Source organism: Uloborus diversus, chromosome 1, assembly GCF_026930045.1.
Source record: "Uloborus diversus isolate 005 chromosome 1, Udiv.v.3.1, whole genome shotgun sequence".
Classification (NCBI taxonomy): Eukaryota; Metazoa; Arthropoda; class Arachnida; order Araneae; family Uloboridae; genus Uloborus; species Uloborus diversus.
In genome coordinates this window covers 239,780,055-239,794,806 of record NC_072731.1, presented here as the reverse complement: position 1 = coordinate 239,794,806, position 14,752 = coordinate 239,780,055, and the positions used below count along the sequence as shown (strand labels likewise).

General features: G+C 32.5%; 1 protein-coding gene across 2 annotated transcripts in view; it reads left to right on the top strand.

Annotated features, from left to right (window-relative positions):
* LOC129226011 (fasciclin-2-like) overlaps positions 1-14,752 on the top strand; it is a 131,218-nt gene that overhangs the window by 16,649 nt on the left and 99,817 nt on the right. The window lies entirely within an intron of this gene.

Here is a 14,752-nt window from a genome sequence, read left to right as displayed (position 1 = left end):
ACTGAAAAAATAAATGAATACTTTTGTGCCGAAACGTAACTCGTAATCAACAGCAATTTGACGCCCGAAATTAGCAGATTACTGTATAGACGTGTTTCGAGGTTTCATGGAACCCTTTTTTCAAAGCAGGTTTTCTGATCCAAAAGCTCATTATTTGCATAGAAAAAGAGTTTCCCTAAAACCTCGAAACACGTGTATGCAGTAATCCGCTAATTTTTAGCTTCAAAACATCGTTGAATACCAGTTGCAACGAAGACTTTATTTCAAAAATATTTGTGCAATATGATTGAACCCAGTGGCTGTCCAGCTCCTGATGGGTCAGGTCATTTTCGGAAATCGGGCTGAAGAGAGGCGAGCGGTTGGAGGAGGTCTTAAGTGTAATATTTGGGTAAAATGAGGGATTTGGGACCGTTTTGTTTCATTTTAGATTCATGCTGACTATGGTTGCCTAAACGATGAGGTGGTTCATGACACTATTTTACGTATAGAAAGGACTTATGAGACATTATGACTAAATTATGCAGTTTATGCTTTCCCGTGTTTTAGGGTTACAAGGACACCATTTTTAAAGTCAAGAAATTGAGGTCATGGAATAATAGACATCTAACGAAAGCCATACGGTATAAGAGGATTCTAAAACTATGTTCTTCAAAAAATATGTTTAGTAAAATAGTATCAATGTTACCGTTAAAATATATAATGCAGTTATTTTATAGAATACCTAGTTATTCCATGAAATAACTGATCGTGTCCGTTAAATGTGTAATATGTTATTAATTTGGCACTTTAACTGATTATTCTATGAAAAAACGAGGCATTCTATAAATTAACTAATGAGAGACAGTTTAAGTGTAAAACAAACAATTTATCTAAAATGAAATAAGTATATATATAGGTATTCTATAAATAAACTAATGATAGACAATTAAAATGAAAAAAAAAACGCTATTTATCTAATTTATGCATCGTATAAATGGTATTTATGGAAACGTACCATAAAATCATTTGTTACAACAAGGGTAACTAAAATGACACATGGAATTACAAAGAACATTATTTCTAAAACAAAAATATTTTTTGTTGACACACTGGGTTTTACACGGGCATTTTGGCGGTAACACAGGGGTGGAAGGTAAATGTATTTGTCGTCTATATCATGTGTCGTCTATATATAATATAGATTATTTTACACTTTAATGGACTGCAGATCGATATTCTATGAAATAACTAGTTAAACCATGAAATACAAAACAGTTTTACACTTTAATGGACACTATCAGTTATTCCATGAAATAACTTGGTGTTCTATAAAATAACGGATTTCATACTTTAGCGGTAACATCAATAGTTTTTTCCCTGGATTCAATACTGACATTATTCAAAAGTTTGAAACACGTGTACGCAGTTTTCCTACTCACTTTTGCTTTTATACGTTGTTTTATATATATATATATATATATATATATATATATATATATATATATATATATATATATATATATATATATATATATATATATATTTTAAGCACAAAAGTGCTTATTCAATTTTTTAAGCGGCTATGTTAATATTTCTCAGTAAAATAACTATTTTCTTTCTTTTACTTCTTCAAATTTAAAATATTTTACTGCCAAAATTGTTATATTAAAAAAAATATTGTATTCACATATTGGATAGGACATTCAGGATTATTCAAAAATACATTTCTTTTCTATCTTTCAGGTCTTGGCAGGTTAACTTTTTCATTTGAAATTCAGAACTTCTTTATAGAATATTCATCACCAAAAAAACACGAGAACTAGTTTTAAGTGAATAAACCGGGACACATTCATGAAAGGAATGAATATTTTAAACGACAGTTTTATTCTACGTGAAAACTAAATCATGCTCATTTAAAATCACTCTCTCGCGGTGAAAGAGCGAATCATTTAAAATAAATGTTTCATAAATGACGTCAAAAGAAAAATGCTTTTTCCCGCGATGATTTCAAATTTGAATTCAAAAACGAGGAAAATATTTCTAGTTTTCGGAATATTTGATTTTATCAATGAAAATTAAGTTTACTTTTTTTATTGAACTTCGTTTGAATTTTTCTGAACCGAAATATTTTCCTTAGTGTATTTGTTCGTTTAGTCCTTGCGTACTGCCCAAGTATTTGATTTTTTGTTTTGTTTTAAGCTTCATTTTATTGTTCTTATCTGCGACTACTTTACAAAATTTATTAAGTTAAAAAAAAGGAAAATAAGAAACTACAGTAAATAGGACTTCATATGCTCAGTGACTCACAGGCCTTATTGACCAGACCGTTTACGGGTGTACTTTAGGGAAATGGATATTTTTTTTATTCTTTTTTTAGACACAGAAAGAAACTCCCTATGCACCACATAGTATGAAATAGGGACAGAAGGTTAAACGGACAACAGTACAAAAACACAAAATGAAATGAACAAAAAAGACAAGCAGTTGAACAAAGAATTGAGAAAACACACACACACACACACAGTAAATGTTGTAAGCACACACACACATACAAATGAAGTCGAACAATTAAATGGATAAAACTTTTTAAAAGATAAAAGATCTTGACGCATTGAACTGGAGCAGACGGAACAGGAGGCCTGGAAACAGACAGCTCCCGAACAACTTGCAGGGTTAAAACGAAACAACAACTGATCTGGATTCTCTTTGTCCTGGCGACAATCATAAACGTTACTAGCAAAAAGATTGAGTTTATGCAAGTAATCTTTAAAGTGTGTGTGTGTGTGTGTGTTACCATGACCATTAATAAACTGAATGATAGAGAATTCAGTTTTGAGGTGTTGCAGCTTCAATCTAAAGAAATAGTGTGAAGGAAGCGTTCGGGTTCAGTTTCCTTTTTTTGAAGACAGATAGGGTAGACCGACCAGTGAGTGAACATCACTCAGTGAATAAACAGCGCGTCATTTTATAAAAAAATAAGCTTCCAAAAAATTTTTTGTGAATAAATTCACTACAGAAGCGTTTTTTATTGATATTCTAAGCTATCTGACCCCTAATTGGTTACTTTGGATACGTATTTTTTTCCTGGAAAAAATTTGAAATTTTTACTGCCGTGAATCGTTCTTTCTCTCTTTCAAAATAATAAGGCTGGTTTCGTGCTAACAATTATTTTGATACATATTATTTTTATCAATAAATTTTATTTTATAACTCTACGAAAGAAAAATTAAGTGTACATATTTAGGCTATGGATTTAAATTGTTTCAGTCAATGCAGAATGCGTAGATTTTCAGGTAGAGGGGTGTTCAGTCACTGGGTACGAAAAATTGCGAAAACCCGGTGAATGAGCAATAGAAAAATTTCTTTTGATTTAAAAAGAAATTTGAAGTTTCTTTGAGATATTTTCATTTTCGTACTTTTTTGTAATGCAGATAGTTTTACATGCTTATTTATTTATGTATTTCATTTATTTTTGTAGGTAGATATTTAGATGTACAGACAGATAAATAGGTAGATAGTTAGGTAAATAGACAGATAGATAGATAAGTAGATAGATGGATAGAAAAATAGATAAGTACATTGATAAATAGGTAAATAGACATTGAGATAGACCGATAGATGTGTAGATAGAAAAATAGATAGAAAGATATATTGATAGATGGATAGAGATATAAAAAGATAGATATTTATATAGATAGATAGATATAAATAGTTATATAAATAGATAGATAAAGAGATATAGATAGTTTTATAGATAGATAGATAGATCTCAAAGAAACTTAGTTTCTTTTTGAATCAAAATTTATCATGTTCATTCACTGGACCAACTTGTGTTCATTTACTGGTTGGAGGTGTTCATTCACTGGTTCGTTGTGCCATTTTTTCTTTAAACACCTAAAAAAGTCGGAAGCGGTACCATTTAAGTTCCCGCGATTTTTTAGAGATATTTACATAGATCAATTAAAATGTTTCAACTATCACGATCTGTATAGTATAGAATTTAAAATTACTAGGATTTTTTAAAAATGAAATTGTACTTAACTGTTCATTCACTGGTCGGTCTACCCTAATATGAATTCTAATCCTTAATAGCTTCATTAGAGTACAACAGTTTCCAGAACGAAAGTGGCTTAGCTACATCTATGGGAAAAGGTAAACGAGTAGCTTCTTTTGCTAAAGCATTAACTCTTTCATTCCCCCGAATACCTGAATAATCTCGCACATGGGTAAAATCAACATTAATGTAGTATAAACTAATACTGCTCATAATGTTTTGAACTTCCACAATAAGCTTTTCAAAACTTCAGCGTAAAAATCCAGTGTCCCCGTATTTAGCTTGAGTACATTTTTTTAGGATAAAAAGTCTCAATAACCAAAATTTCTATTTTTAACTGCCCCACTCATATGTAAGTAGTGTTTTTGTAGCTGTTGTCGCAAAACTGAAAAAAAAAAAAAAAACTCTTTAAGTAATGTCAAAGTTCCCTAAATTGATGATCATAAAAAGCAATAAAAATATTGATTTTTTCCTGGTTAAAAGTTATCTCGCCGTTCATCATTAAACCAAACGAGACATTTAACATAACTTTACTTATACACAGACACAGGAGATTGTAAAATGTACCATATTGCATTGATACTACAATATAAGAGGAGAAAATTCAATAATTTCAAAAAGTGTTCGAGAGTTCCAAATGTTTATTTCCAGGTTATTAGACTGTACATTCAAACGTTTTGTTACAATTACCCTGTTTAAAAACTTTACGCTTGCAGTATTTAATTAAAACTATTTCAAACGATCAGATGCATTTGCATGTTTTATGAAAAATAATTATGTTACATCCTCGATGCGTGTATTGAAAAAAAAAGTGATTAAAATTTAAGGCTGGAATCCAGCCCATAATTCTTGAATCTTCTCCTTGAAAAAAGGTTGGCCACTGGGCTCCTGCCAGCGAAAGAGTCAATCAAGATCATGCATGAGCACAATTGTTTTTTTCTTGTGATCTTGCATACTTTTCAACATTTATCTGTTACAACATTCGTTTCTGGGCACTTTCTTCATCACTTTTTTAAATTCATTTTCCTCTAAGCTAGTTCTTTCCATTTTTGTGCAAATATATTACATTTCCGAATGAGCAAGCTTTAAAGGCGAAATATAGCGCTGAAAGTGCAAAACACTTACTTTTTAGAATAAAAGTTTCAAGGGCCATTGTATACGAATCATCTAGATAAAGTCACAGTTAATAAACCTCGACCCTAAAATTAGTCTTGACCAATTACATAAAATCTAAACCTTCCACATATATTTTGAGTAAACTTCAGAAAATTAAAAAAAAAAAAAAAAATCATTTCCCACCATAGTATTTATAAGCATCCGTTTATTTAGAAACGAAAATTCTTCTTACTAAATTGAGTGAAAATCTTCTGTAAAAAACTTTTTTTATTGATAAATAATAACATAAAATAATTTATTTTATCCTCTTCCGAAAATTCCTTAACCCATAAAGCAAGAAAAATATGTGAGCGAGTAATTTATCTCTATCAAGATTTTACGAAACATTTTAGCACTTTCCATGGAAAAACACGTGAACCAAAAATAATCCAGCTGTAAAATTTATAGTCGTAGATGTTTAATTTCTTTCTTGGAACAAGGAATCAATCATGATCCTAAATTCCGACGCGAGTGACAAACTGCCATTTTGCCAAAATATTTTTTCCTTCCCCTCTTCCCGCGTTCCGATGTGTCTTTACTCTTACTTTCCCTTTTTATCCTTAGTATTTTCCTCTGAAGACTTATAGCTTTAAAATGATAGACGAGGCCAGCCTCAATCATACGAGAGTGCTTTCAAAAATCTATTACTTTCCCCCACACGTCTGCTGGAGTTTGGGTCTATTTTCTGGTGGCTTAATACTACGCCAGAGATGCGCGACGGTGAATCCCGCTTTAGGATACAAAGCAAATGTGAACGGATTGATTGTTCTTCCAGTAATGACTTCGCATTCATTGTGCATTCAAAACGAGTGGTATGAAGCGTACAAACCTTATTCGATGAAATATAATTTTTCAATTTAATTTTTTACTTCCTTTTAGAAAAAAGGAAGTATCGTATTCGCAAAAAAATTTTCACTCAAAAATCGACCTTAATTTCCATTTTGCTCACCCCCGAATGAATGTTGAGTTTTTTTCGACACGATCACACGTGTATATGTATCTAAGAACGTACAGAGGCCCGAAATATCCATTTTAACGATTCCCGAGTTAATTACAACGAGTTTTCTCGTGACGTCTGTATGTACGTATGTATGTATGTATGTGCGTATGTATGCCGCATAAACAAGAACGGTATGTCCTAGAAAGTTGAAATTTGGTAGGTAGAGTCCTAGTGGAGTCTAGTTGTGCACCTCCCCTTTTGTTTACATTCAGGAGTTTCTAAAGGGGTTCTTTGCCCCTTTTTTGGGGAAAATCATTGTTAATTTCGATGTAAACTGAAGTGGTGTTATCATTTGGCGGACACTTGGCGATATATCGCCAGTATTTTGGTCGCCAAGTTTTTTTTGCCAACTTGGAGACAAATTTGGCGATTATTTATTTTTTCTTTTTAAATCTGGTTTCAATTTGACCACTGTTGGTGATATTTAGAGCGTAAAGTGTTGAATCACGTTAAAATTGCCAATCATGGGGAAATTACATTAAATTGTAGTAAAAGGAAGTCATGTGATGCACACATCAGCTTGTTTTTATATGCGCATTAAATCAAGCTCAAGAACAGTCTAACTCGGTTTCAACGAGCCCTAACTTAACGCGAACCCGGATTCAGCAAGGAAATCAGAAATACTTGGTTGGTAGAATGTTACATATATGGGAGTCTAACTCGCTTTTAACGAGCAAACCCCGCTTAAAGCGAGCACTGACTTGTAGTTCATAAAATTTCTATTGTTTTCCAACTCAGTTTATCCTTTTTTGCTAAATTTACTTTCAGATTCCAAAGTCAACCGGAGGTTAGTAATAAATCATAAATCTTGAGAACAAGCGAGGGCAGAACTTTTTTAGTTTGTGCAGTAAAGAAGCATTTAAAAATTATGTGTTTTGTGCATTCCTCAAAAACAATGACACAAGAATGAAACATTCAGAGAGTTCAAAGCAAATTAACCAACTTTTTTGTAGCAGTAGTGATTAAAAAGAAGAAAAAAGGCAACTATGATGAGTTTTTTATGATTTTTTTTCACGAACTCTTTTTTTTACGAGCACTCCGGTTATAACAAGCAATCATCGCGGGTCCTTTGCGCAAGTTATAAGCGAGTTCAGCTGTATTTCTTATAAACAGGATGGCAAAATGTCCGGAAAATTTTAAAATCCTTTTTCCAAGCCTTTGAAGCGCTACAATACTAAATAAATACTGTCTGAACCCTGTACTCTGTAGATGCTCTATTAACTTTAGAATAGCAAATAAGCTATATTGAACTTATTTTGTACTGGTCACAAAGCTTCATTTTGATTTTAATACACATGGGTTACATCGACACATAATGTTTTACGATACAGTTTAAATCCATTTATATTACTAGGTGTATATACAGTTACAAAAAAAATTAAATTGTTAGTTATGGCATCTGGAGACTGCAGTTTTACGCTTATTAGCAAACATCAGTTCGGAAACGTCGAGCAGAGCAGAGGGTAATAATGGTCCCAATAAATTTGAGATTAACAAAATTAGTTTATCACACTAGTGAAATCACCGCTTTTAGTCGGAGTATTGAGAATTTGTAATACTGGGACTAAATTAGCTCTTCTGGCTCCGGCTAAGAGATAGTAATTCTTTGCTTATTGTATATAGAGTCATTAACATTTTCTTATGAATATTATATTATGATGTGAAACATATAAAAATTATATTGTATTTTAAGTTTCGTTAAACTGCCGTGATAAATATACAACAAGCCTTACACGTTAGACATATCTCTATCTACGAGGGCAAATTAAAAAGTCTTGGCGCATATTTTTTACACATACATGTATATGTATACATTACATATACATGTATATGTATACATTACATATACATGTATTTGCCAAAAGCAGGTACATACAGGTATTTACAAATATACGTAGTGTACTAGTGTACTACGTACCTTATATTATTTCTCCACATAGTCATCACACCCGTTCAGACATTTGTCCCATCGCAGCACTAAATTATAGCTCTCCCTGTGGTAAATTCTTCCGACTGCCTGTGGAACCACCGCCACCTTTTTAGTATACTTGACTTTAAAAAGAAAGAAAAAACACAGCATCCAATGCACAACGTCTAGCTCACGGCCCCGGCGTTGATTTGAATTTCGGCGACTTGAATTCAAATCATCTTTTTTTTTGCAATCACGAATTTCGGTAGGACCCAATGCATTGGGTTTCTTGTTCATACAAATGGCTCCTTTGCCTTTTTCTAAAAATGGCATCGCCAACGTAGTTGCGAAAAATATAATTTTAATTCAAGACGCCAAAATTCAAATTAATTCCAGTGACTGGCTGCTGGATGTTATGTTCTGGATTTTGTTTTTGTCTCTTCTAAGAAGTCAAGAATGTCGACTATAAATGCATTCGATTCCGGGGGACGTGGACGCTGCCGACCAGTAGGAAGTCCCACTCGCAGGAATCAGTGCTGATCGCGGAGACGCAGAACTTGAAAGTGATCTTGAACCACAATTCCAATCAAACAGTACGAATATCAACACTTAGTGATTGCTCAAACAAGAGAGAAAGAACCCCCTCCCCTATACATTATTGAATCAATGGTAAGAAAAAAACTTTGCTTCTCTTTGCTATACAAAAATCAGTTGGCAATATCGTACCCAGCTAATTGCATCATTCAATGATTCTGGAGTTACGGTTTGAAAGCAATTTTTGAAGTCTCTGCAACAGTTCTTCTATACATTGTCTCATTGATCTATGTAATATTTACGAACAATAGAAATTTTGTCAGGTTTAAAGTACAAAGGAAAGTTTTCAAATTTGTTTTTCTGCAATAAAATATCGTCATTTTTTGCAAATGAACTTAAGATACTCTTCATATCATTTCTGACGTGACTCAAGGTCACCCTAAATAGAAAGATTACTTTGAATGAGGCTCACAATTTGTTTAAAATATACTAACTACATGGAAACATGTTTTTATGCGGGCTCTTTTTATGCGATTTTTTTGTGCATTTTTTTTTTTTTTTTTTGTGCGGTATATTAAAATTTCAATCAGATTGGGATTCAATTGACAAAATTATTTTCAAAACGAGTGCGAGGTAATATATCTTCAGGTGGTCATAGGCACCCCGATGGGAAGTTATTGTGACCTCCCAAAAATTTCCTTATTCGGGGAATTTTGTGCCAGCACTCGGCAAAAATTATCATCACTTGGTTTATTTTGATTTCGCTTAAATATTACAATTTTGTAAATTTTTGGGTAATTTTCTATGTGAAACTTTTTTTTATGCGGTCTCTATCCACTGCATTAAAAGAAAAAAAAAAACAATTTTTAACTATGCTGCGAAAACAAATTTTTAAAGCTACTCGTGAAGTTTAGAACATTTTTTTAATGCGGTTTTTTTCAAGCGGTCCCTGTCCATCGCATAAAAACAGGTTTGGGAGTAGCTATTATTCCCCAGATTTGGATAACTATACAAAATGACAATAGTTTTTTTTTACTACCAATAAATACAACTCATTAAGACTAGTCGGTATCTTGTCTGCGCATAATATGAAACTGCTGAACCTTATGTACCTTTTGACAAAATGTTTTAATGATAGAAACCTACTGTTTTCAGTGTTTCCAAGAGTTGGCTACAAGTCTGTTGAAGTGAAACTTTAAGGCAATTCTGATAGTTTCATAGTTAATTCAGTTTTAAACCATAGTGTTTTCTAAATGAAAAAAGAGCCGTTTTTGACCAAAACAGCTGTTCAGGGAAAAGTGGGAGTTGTAGAGAATTGATTTCACTTCAGTAAAATTATGAAGACATTGATAACATGCGGTTAAAATTTCAAAGTAATATGTGAAGTTATTTTTTAGAGAAAGGAATATAAGTTTTTAAATTTGACGTTGTTCAAAAATCGCGTTTAAAAGTAAAATTGTACGTATACTTTAATACAATTCTGCCCCACGAATATTTAAACTGAGTTATTGTTAACCTTCACAGAAACATGAATTCAGTGTCGCTTGAATGCTCTTGACTTAAATATTTTAACTATATTAAAACTGGAAGAATACTCTTTTTAAAGTTTTAGGGTACCAACCTCAAGAGTCATGGAGTGGTTTAAAATCGAGAAATAGTGGCTCAACATTATCCTAAACGAGCATGCACACACTTTAATAAAAAATCTCATATCAAACCTTTGGAATATGCAGAAACTAAAAAAGTACACTTAAAAATCCCAATTCCTTGTTTACCAAAAGCTGAGTTTAACTAACTCGTAATGTCTTCTTCCTTTAACCGATAAACTCATACAGTGAGAAATTTGTCTCTCGAAAACGAAGTCGTTTACTTAGCCCACTTGATAAAACTTCGAACAATGGAACTTCGCTTTCTCCCAACAGATCTATATTCTGAATGTCTGTACCCCGGGCTTAGTTCCCTGGACATATCCTTCCATGTGTAGCGGGGATTAAATGGACATTAATTTGAATGGCGGACAATTAGACATAAATGCATACTCTTCAAATCCGTAAAATGGGATTAATGATTCGAAACGCTTCCCCATGGATTACACTGATAGCGTATTAGATTCCAACGTTTCTAGATGACGCATCAATTTGAAGATTTTAATGGGCTCTGAACGGAAAACTGCGGGTTAGTTAAAAGGGCACCGAATCAGTAAATATCAGTGATTGGCTATTTGTAGTTAATCCTCTTGATCCGACTTTGGGTTATAAATTCTGTTTGGTTTTATTATGATTCTTCATTCTTGCATTCGTTTTAAAATTTGAAAAGCAGTATATTGCTTAAAGCTTTAATTACTGCAAATTGCTGCATTTTGTTTTATTACTTCACGCTAGCTAGATAGTGTATGATTTTGAATTTTTCAGACAGTCAAGAATTAAAAATATTTTTTTCACTAGAAAATCGCCTGTCAAGATATGGCAGGAGAAAAAATTTTCTACATTTGAACGCAGCAATTGCCTGTTTGGTGACCTCTATGATACTTTAAGGAAACTTTAGTCCAAACTGACCCACACGTGGAATCATCCACTTCGCAACGAGCTAAATTTATCACTAAAATATTTTTGCACCACAAAACTCTCAGAAATCTCACCACTCTATCATTTCTTTTTATAATTTTAAATAGCAAATACCATTTTTTGAAAAACTATCACTCTTTCAAAAAGCGTAATTAAATTTCGCTGAGACAGCTGGTGGTCTTCTTGTTTCTGTCTTAAAACAAACATAAAATTGTGCTGAAAAGTCTTATAAGAATTCCCCTCTTAAGAAAAACTCCTAGTTCTTGAAATAAAAATTGGCTCTTAGATTAATTAAAACGTTATGAGACACTCAGCTATAAATATATCATATTCATCCAAAAATAAATATTTAAAAGAGTTCTAGCTCAAAGGAAATATTAATTATCAAATTTGAAACGCGTCTTTTGAACAATTATTTTTGCAGTTTTTATCCGAATAGGTTAGTTTTTGAACAATAGCAAGCACCTGTTGGTACGTATTAATTACCTTTTTAATCAATTGAGCAAACAGTGCATTTTTACTTCAGAAAATTAATGATCGCCCCCCGTAACATATCTTAATCATTCGATATTTCAAAATTTTTTAGGTCATGCATTTTTATTTTTATGTTTAAATGTATTTATTTATTTTTTGAACAAGCCGATAGGGCTTTACTCGGAAAATTTATTAAAGTGTGTAAACATGATAATTATGTCGTATCTTATTCAAGATTGTTTGAAGTAAATGCTTTCTACTCTAATGCGACGCGAGCGATAAAGTTATAACGTTTGTGGATTGTTAGAAACACTTTTTTTTAACACGTACGAGGGCAAATCAAAAAGTCTTTGCGCCTATTTTTTTTAAGCCAAAATATGGCTGGGAATACAAAACGAACATGTACATTCCCAGCAGTGACAGTTCCTTTAATCGCACCGACCGTATTTGCTTCTTGCTCGGAAGAGCGGAGCTGCTATCAGTCATTTAAGATGACGGTCGTTCTTCAGACGTCCACAGCTTATGAGCAGCGAAGTGTTATTCGTTTTCTATGGAGCAAGGGACAAACGCAAATAGCATTTCGCAGGGAAATGCTCCCCACACACGGGGAAAAGTGTCTCTCTTGGAGACTCACTTGGAGAGACATAAGGGGCGGTTGTCTCTTTTGCTCCATAGAAAACGAATAACACTTCGCTGCTCATAAGCTGTGGACGTCTGAAGAACGACCGTCATCTTAAATGACTGATAGCAGCTCCGCTCTTCCGAGCAAGAAGCAAATACGGTCGGTGCGATTAAAGGAACTGTCACTGCTGGGAATGTACATGTTCGTTTTGTATTCCCAGCCATATTTTGGGTTAAAAGAACATAGGCGCAAGGACTTTTTGATTTGCCCTCGTACGTGGACCATCGAAACTATAATTGTAAGCAGCACAATTACCCTAATAGTAAAGGATGTCTGAGCTCAGGGTATATTCATGGAACTATTGGTGAATAATCGAGAGTAGGTGATTTTTGTTCTTACTAGACAATGTTTCAGGGCATTTAAGAGCACTACTTAAGCTATTCAAAATTAAGACATAATCAGCAGTCCTTTCATGAAATTTTCATACGTTCATGAGTCGATCCATCTGATAGTTAAAGCCGATGACTTATTCTGAGATGTCCTCCCTCCCTACCCGCCTACCTGCACAGTACTATTTTGAACAGAGATTGAAGTTTGCTTCTCACCAATCAGGACAACAGCAAAACAACATTGTTTCTGTAGATTTCGTTTGGATATTTTTTTAAAACTCCATTATGAGGACATAGCGCAGTACACAGTTCATAGTTGTTCTCAGAATCAAAATTATTTTTATAAAGTGTGTGTACTTTATTTAAAATAAAGAAAAGAAATATTTTATTTTTTATGCAACTTAAAAACCCTTGCTTAAAAAGTTTCTATTATAATAAAACGTAAAACAAAGTGACTAACAACTGGCATTAATTTGAAGGCTTGTCTTTTAAATGCGATGTGTGCTGACCCCTCCTAGCGTCAAACCGGAATATACTCGGGCTGGCTACCATATGAAGTTTAACATTGAGTGAGCGCGATCGTGTCGCTAGTTAATAGTACAAGTTGCTTAATATATTTTGTTCAACTTATTTAAAGTTACAACACAACATTTCCCATCTTTTTGACATTTTATGTACTACTGAATAAGAAAAAAGGTTCCAATTTAAAAATGATATTAAGTTTAATAAAATATATTGGATTTACTTTTTAAAAATAAATATGAATTTTATTTAAATGATGAAAACTTTATAAAATTAAATTATTTTATATTTTTTGCTATGACTACAAGAAAAACTACAAAACAAGTCATTAACAAGTACACTAAAAACGGTCCAGTTACAAATTCATAAAATGCTAGAGCATGTAAAATTTTATCAATTCAAACAGTGATACAAATTCATAACATTCATCCAAAATAAAATTAATGACGCGTGATAATAACAAATAATAAAATTTTCAATATTCATATCATGAATTTATCAGAAAAGTAAGATAACGTGCACCAATTTTTGAGTAAGTATTTGAAGCAAGTTGAAAACTTGTCACGCACCTCTCTTATTATACCCCAACATCAAACTGCAGACCTGGCAGGGGATTAGTGGAGCCAAATCAACCCCTAATATATATATATATATATATATATATATATATATATATATATATATATATATATATATATATATATGATGCAACATGCAATTTTGATTTGTTGTAATTTAATGTTTAAAAATAAGAAAAAAAATAAGCCAGATGATTTAGTCGGGGTTTTAACTGTGCCAGACGCGTCCAAAATATTTTGCAAAAAATATGAAAAATGTATTTGAGTCAACTTGAAATTTTAGTAGGACTTTATTCATATCTAAAAAATAATATTATCAAAAAAAGATCATTTTGCTGGGACTTTCTACCGGCCAGGTAATCAAGTATGAGAGAGAGCCTTTATCGGCAGCTGTTTAACCGCGTAACTATTGGCGCTTTCGAGGTCACGTGACTTACAATAGTCATGAGGTTTCTACTCGGATTTTCGGAGTCGTTGTTCAAAGTCGTATATTTCTAACATTGGTGTTACACATTTTATAAGTTAAATAATCTCAAAATGTCGGGTAAAAAATAGTTTGTGCCATTTGTAAAAAATACGATGGTAAAGTGATTGCTTTTGTAGAGAAAACTCTGAAAAAAAAAAAAAAGTCTCATATCGTGTTAGAAATCCGTAAACAAATTAAAATAAAATAATATTTTTTTGCCAGTGATTCGTAACCATACAGGTGGTATGTTATAAGACCTTTTTATCGTTAATGAAAAAAATATTACGATAATATCGTGATTAGATTTCGTGTATTTGGTTTGATTCGCACGATTATAATTTATATTGCATATTCTCTTAAAAGTGGGCATGGTTAGGATATTAATCGTGTGAATATCCTCAATTTAGATTATAATAGATAAAATGGCTATCAATTACATCAGAAAAGCAACTAAATTGCTTTTTATTACACGCTGCTTATACTGTTTAAAATTATTATGTTATTGT